Source organism: Dendrobium catenatum, unplaced genomic scaffold, assembly GCF_001605985.2.
Source record: "Dendrobium catenatum unplaced genomic scaffold, ASM160598v2 fragScaff_scaffold_71, whole genome shotgun sequence".
Lineage (NCBI taxonomy): Eukaryota > Viridiplantae > Streptophyta > Magnoliopsida > Asparagales > Orchidaceae > Dendrobium > Dendrobium catenatum.
The window spans coordinates 1-7,357 of NW_021318533.1; positions in this window are offsets into that span (position 1 = coordinate 1).

Here is a 7,357-nt window from a genome sequence, read left to right on the forward strand (position 1 = left end):
CATTTCATATTTATCTAATTTGTGTAATTACTTATATATAACTTATATTATTATAAGAACGAATCCAATATGCGTGTATCATCGTGTCCATACTGGTGCATTACTGGGGACAAGTGCTCTTTCAAAATAATAATAAAAAAATAAAAATTCTTAGTTTGTTAAGGAGTGCGGCCTTTTATTAGGTCCCTTGTATTTACAAAAAAAAAGTATCGTTATTATACTCTACTGCGCTCTTCAAACAATTTTTCGTTTTGGCTTGTTGCTCTATGTAATGGAAATCCAAATATCTAACTAGTATGTAATCTACTAAGTATGGCAAAAGTGCTATTGCTGTTGGATAACAGTGCGACAAGAGTAAGACATTAGAAAAATGCTAGTTCGAAATGTTATTGTAGCTTTATTTGTTCATGCAGGAACAACATCACATCAAAATTACTAGGGGATTATTTTGGGGCGTTGATTTTTTATCTTTATTTACATTTTTATGTTCAATTTTTTTAAGGAATCTATTGTGTTGGAACATTACTTTTTTTTAATTATAAAACAAAGTTTTGATTTTTTTCTGAAAAGAAAATTTAGGCCACATGTAATTGTATGTGGGTTGTGCTTAGTTACGCATTTGTTATGACTTAACTGGGCATGATCCTCCATCCATTCCTACCGCCCGAATTAATGGGCTTTTATTGCATGTTCACTCTTCACCTCAAGCAAAATTCCCATTTTCTTATCAGGAGAATATTTTCTCATATTAGCAAATGCAAGGAGAGTAAACTTGTCTTTCCTCTATAAATCTTGTTAATCATGAATATTTGGAAGAAAAATATGTTGAAGTGGTGCCGGAGTGATGATGTGATGAAAAAACTCTCTTTGAAAATCTTATTGCGATGGTTGAGAATTTCTCCTCCACCTTGGATTTGAATTGCACCATCTCGCCTTCCAACACATCCACCTTCTATGATGCCATTGTCTTCAGAACATCTCGCTTTGATACCAATTTAATGCATCTTGGAGGTAAAAACAACAAGTAGAGAAGAAGGAAAATGTAGGAACTAAAGATTAGGATTAAAATTTGATTACTCAAACAACAATAAAACAAGATAATTGATCTATTATTCGAGAGGGAGATCAACTCTCCCATTAACCCTAGCCGTTATTGGGAACTCACCAAAACAAAGCTACAACAAATACAAATTATCTAATGCCCTTTCCCTAGACAAAACTCTCTCGATAAAATCATTTATTAATTTGCTTGCCTCTATTCCTTTGTTTGCTCTAGTAATTTTGCTAGTTTCGTTCTTTCATTGTTTTTCTTAAGGATTTTGTGAGGATTTTCATTTTGGATGACTATTGGACTTCATTCTCCCATGCCGAGTCTCTTGAACATCTAATCCTTGCATTCTACTAGATTTCCTTGGTTAAAACTTGTTGCTTTTTCTCTAGTTTTGTGATAATAGCAAATGACGGCTGTGTACCTAGATCCATTCATTTTTCATCTGTTCATCATCCAGGGAATCATACAAACTAGCCTTTAGCGAGATAACTACCTTTTCATCTCTAATTCTCTGAAGGCATAATATTCTTGATGCAGCGGCTAATCTCCGGAAGAACCTGAAAGGGATGAACTCAAATAAAACAGTAAAGGGTTTTAGCTGAATAGCTTTTTGGGTATAATATTTTCTATCTTTCTCCTTTGCCGGTAATAACATATATGTAAGCCAACTCCTTGAGCAAGATGGCTGCTAAGTAAGGAAAACAAACTTTAGAAAAAAGGACAGTACGTGTCTAACTGAAAAAAGTAAATAGCAGGAATAAAAGGTAAAAGGCAGGAGAAGTGGTAGTATCGTTGGCTGTTATGCCCACATGGCCATTATGCGGGGATGGCCACATCAATCCTCCCCCGCCTCGGAGAAGCTCGACTCCGACGAGATATTGATTGGTCCGTCACTATCCGGCGGATGGTAGCTGTATATGTCGGCGACATTGAAAGTAGACGACGTCTGAATGTGCGGTGGAAGATCGATCACGTACGCGTTATCATTGATTTTATGTTTGATTGGGAATGGTCCGACCTTTCGGGGGCTAAGCTTGGAATAAGTCCCTTGCGGATACCACTCTCGCCGCATTCGTAACATCACCAATTCTCCAATGTTGAACACCTTGTGCCGCTTGTGTACATCTGCATCACGTTTATACTTAGTTGCTGATTCCTGCAACTTCTCTTTGACAGCTTGGATCGTGTCTTGAGCTTGAGTGATGGCCTTTTGAACTGCCGGGTTGCTGCCCTTAGGGAGGATGGTGAGATCCACTAGGTGGTTAGGTTGTTTGGTATACACTATTTGAAAAGGGCTGCACCCTGTGGAACGATTATACATCGAATTATAAGCAAATTCGGCATGGCTAAGGAGCTCTTCCCACTGTTTCGGATTATCTTGAACAAGGCAACGTAACATGCTACCTAAAGTTCGGTTAACCACCTCTGTTTGGCCGTCGGTTTGAGGGTGGTATGCGGAGCTCAACTTGATTTCAGTGTTCAACCTCTTCCATAGTTCCCTCCAGAAATGACTAACAAATTTCACATCCCTGTCCGAAGTCAAACTACGGGGCAGACCATGTAGCCGAATAATCTCCTTGAAGAAGAGCTGGGCAATGTTGACGGCGTCGAAGGTTTTCTTGCACGGGATAAAATGCGCCATTTTGGAAAAACGGTCGACAACGACCATGATGGAATCGGAGCCCCGCTTCGTCCTTGGCAGGCCCAATACAAAATCTAGTGACAGATCTTCCCAAATAGAGTCAGGAATCGGAAGAGGTAGGTAAAGACCGGTATTTTGTGCAGTCCCCTTGAACCTTTGGCAAACTGAGCACTTTGCTATAAACCGTATGACATCTCTTCGTAAATGCGGCCAGTAAAAACGAGACTGCAGTAACTCCAGAGTTTTATCTCTACCTGTGTGGGCGGACAATCCCCCGCAATGCAGCTCTTTGATTAATTGAGGTCTCCAAGAGGAGTCGGGCACGCACAAGCTATTTCCTTTAAATAAAAACCCCTTGTGCAATGTAAAATCCTGTTGAGGCTGCCCAGCTTGACAAGCACTCCAAACCCGAGCGAAATCTTTGTCCTCCCCATATAGCTCTTGCAGCAATTGTAATCCAGTGATGTCTGTCTGGAGGTGCGTCAACAACGCTGAACGCCGACTCAAAGCATCGGCTACTCTATTAGCTCGGCCAGCCTTGTGTTTAATCACAAAACTAAATCGTTGGAAGAAGACAATCCAACGTGCGTGCATCCTATTAATATTCTTCTTGTTATTGATGTACTGGAGAGCGTGGTTGTCGCTGCATAACACGAAATCCCTGTGGAGCAAGTAGTGCTCCCACTGTTTGAGAGCTCTCACGACTGCGTACAGTTCTTGCTCGTATGCCGACCACTTCTTGCGAGTGTCGCTAAGCTTTTCACTGAAGTATTCAACAGGCTTTCCGTCTTGGGACAGGGCGGCTCCAACGCCGACGGCTGATGCATCGGTGTCCACTTGGAAGGGCTTATCGAAGTCGGGGAAGGCAAGCACAGGTGCCGAGCTGAGTGCTATTTTTATTTGCTCGAAACTCCTTTGCTGCGAGGCTGTTCACACAAACGATGAAGCCTTTAGACAATTAGTGATAGGGGCCATTATAACACTAAAACTTCTGATGAATCGTCTGTAGTAATTGGCTAATCCGTGGAAGCTTCTCACGTCCGACAATGAGCACGGCGTTGGCCAATCGCGGATAGCAGAGACTTTCTGTGGAGCAGTTTTAATTCCCTCCGGCGTGAGAACAAAACCCAAGAAGTTAACATTGCTAACCCCCAGTTCACACTTTGACACATTGAGGAACAATTGGTTGTCACGCAGTGTCTCTAAAATGGATTTCAGATGACCCAAATGATCTTCAAACGTTGAGCTAAATACCAAAATGTCGTCAAAATACACAATGCAGAATTTATCCAAATATGGTTTAAGAATATCATGCATTAATCGCATAAATGTAGAAGGAGCGTTACAGAGCCCGAAGGGCATAACCTTCCATTCAAACAGTCCATCAACCGTCTTGAAGGCGGTCTTCCACTCGTCTCCGGGTCGAATTCTGATCTGATGATACCCGCTCCTCAAATCCAGCTTGGAGAAGATACTTGATCCGGCTAACTTGTCCAGGAGGTCATTAATCCGGGGAATGGGAAACCGATATTTAACAGTGATCCGATTAATGGCCCTACTGTCGATGCACATACGCCACTGTCCATCCTTTTTGGGAACTATCAATGCCGGAACAGCGCAAGGGCTTAAGCTTGGCTGTATGAATTGTTTTTGCAATAGCTCTTGTACAATCTCCCTTAAAATTGTGTGCTCCCGCAGACTCATCCGATAGTGAGGGAGATTTGGTAAACTAGCTCCGGGTATGAATTCTATTTGGTGCTGGAGATTCCGCAGGGGAGGAAGAGACGAAGGAAGTTCGGGAGCGGCGATGTCCTGAAACTCGTTAATCAGCTGTTGCACTTCCAACGACGTCATGGACAGATTTGGTCCTGAGGAGTCTTCGGCAATTAAAGCTAACATGAGATGGCTCACTTCCTTAATTTGGAGCAGGGAATGCCCAGATACAATGCGAGCCACGGTAAGGTTGTTGTTAACAACCTTGTCCTGAATTTGAGGGGTTGGCATGAACTTGATCTTCTTTCCTTTCCATTCAATGGTGTAAGTGTTAGACCTCCCATCATGAATTGCTCCGCTATCAAACTGCCAAGGGCGACCCAGAATCAGATGACACACATCCATGTCTATAACGTCGCAAGTCACTTGGCACAAATAGCTCTTGCCGATGGTAAACGTGACCTTGCAAAATTCTGAAATAGTCAAATCCACACCTTTCTTGACCCAACTAATTTTGAATGGGTGAGGATTTTTGGATGTCTTTATTTGCAAAGCTTGAACGACAGCCTTAGAAATAATGTTTTCGGTGCATCCACTGTCGATAATGACGTCGCAAACCTTGCCATTAACGGTACACTTGGTACGAAATAAGCTGTTTATTTGGGTTTCTACTTGCTTACGCGGAGCCAGAAGCAGTTTTTCTAACACACCAAGGATCGGTTCCCCCTCATCTGCTATAAATTCTTCAATGGGCTCATCTGTCTCTTCTCCAAATCCCGATTGATCAGCCTCTTCGTCACCTTCCATGAGCTGCACCTGATGTCTGTTGGGACACTCATTGGACTTATGTCCCGGTTGAAGACATCTAAAACATTTGATCGTACCAGGCTTGGCATAGGGATTATCCCGACCCTGCGTCCTTGGTCGAGCTATTGTCTTCGCATCGGCGGAAGCATTGTTCGCTGGTGTCTATGGCGCCCCAGGCACCTTAGAGTGTTGCGATGTGGCTTTGGAGAAACTTGGATTGCCTTCCTGTAGCAATTTTCAGGGAAAAGACTGGCGGTGGGGTCTTTGGATCTGTGCTTCCGCTTTGAGGGCAAAATTCACCGCCTAAGATACAGACCATACCGAATTGAGCTCTAGTTTGTCTTGGAGTTGGTCTTTCAACCCACCGATGTAACGGGCCACTAGCTGGTTTTCGGATTCGGCCAGATTATTGCGAGCACTGAGTCTATAGAACTCTTCGGTATATTCGCTAACAGTTCTTTGCCCTTGCCTGCACTGTTGATACTGGATATACAATAACTGCTCAAAATCAGTAGGTAAGAAGTGCCAGCGCATCAACTGTTTCATGCGAGTCCAGCTGCGGATGGAACCTCTCCCTTCTCTTTGTCTTGTCTGGCATAACTGCATCCACCAAGCCATCGCCCCGCCCTTGAGGCGACAAGCTACATATTTAACCTGCTTGTCCGGGCTAATTTCCATGTAATCGAAGAAGTTTTCTACTGCACCTTCCCATTCTAGATAATCTTCGATATGAAGCCGGCCATCGAACGATGGAATGTCCAGTTTGAGTCGGATGCTCTCGGGTTCTCGCCTATGCTGCATTGGTCGCCTCATTCGATTGAATGCTGGACGCCGGTTGTAGTCCTCGGTGTCGGATTGCTCTGGTTCAGGACGTTCGTCTGCTTCTGAATCCGAAAACTCAGGAGGCAATGTAGGCACCTGTCTTGCCATCGGATTGACATTTCCTAGTACACGGGGGCCCGGTATGATTGCCGGAGCCACTGGACGCACCACTGGGTTGGTAGCGGTCCGGATCTGCCGTAACTCATCTTGCATTTCACCTGCAAAACGAGTAAAAATATTCATAAGCTCATCCAATTGCTTGGACGTGTGCTGTTGCGCCTCCCATAGCGCCTCCAAGCTCCGATCGCCGTCGAGCCCGGGCTGGTTGCTTCCTTCGGCCATGTCGCTAGCTCTGATATCAGTTCTGATGCAGCGGCTAATCTCCGGAAGAACCTGAAAGGGATGAACTCAAATAAAACAGTAAAGGGTTTTAGCTGAATAGCTTTTTGGGTATAATATTTTCTATCTTTCTCCTTTGCCGATAATAACATATATGTAAGCCAACTCCTTGAGCAAGATGGCTGCTAAGTAAGGAAAACAAACTTTAGAAAAAAGGACAGTACATGTCTAACTGAAAAAAAGTAAATAGCAGGAATAAAAGGTAAAAGGCAGGAGAAGTGGTAGTATCGTTGGCTGTTATGCCCACATGGCCATTATGCAGGGATGGCCACATCAATTCTTGAGGCACTTATTTTGACCATCAAGTTTTAAATTTTGATGTTTTGTCATCATCTATAATATTCCTTTGTATGATGTATAAATTTACCCTAAACATCTACGTAACTGCAAGCTTTTGCCATTGCATTTCTTTTCCCCCATGCAGGCTATATGGAAGTAGGTAATTTGTGATAGGAAGATCAGAATACTTCAAAATTGTTGAACCCATTTACCCGTTTTATTTGTTTTCTTTTTATATAATTTCTTTTAAATTTATTGTGGTATTTTATTGGCCATTTTTAGTTAATAAACATTTGGATTTATGAGTTTAATTAAATAATCAAAATCTAGGAAATATGAAAATCTAATCTCAAGACAGCTTTGCTAGTTTAAAATATTTATGCCACCTATTTTTGGGTGTTACAATGATTTTTTTTTTCTATGAGGTATTAACTTATTTTGTGAATATTGTTACAGAACTTCTAACCATTTTAGTCTATTCTATTTCCTCCCTAATATTTTCGTATATTATTTGGATTATTGTTGCATCTTTTCTTTCCATTATTCATACCTAAATCTTCTTCTTCTTAAAATTTTATTCTAATATAAATAAATCAAGTTGCCTTTTCTAACATAATGATTTTTTTTTTTCTGTTTTTGTTAAT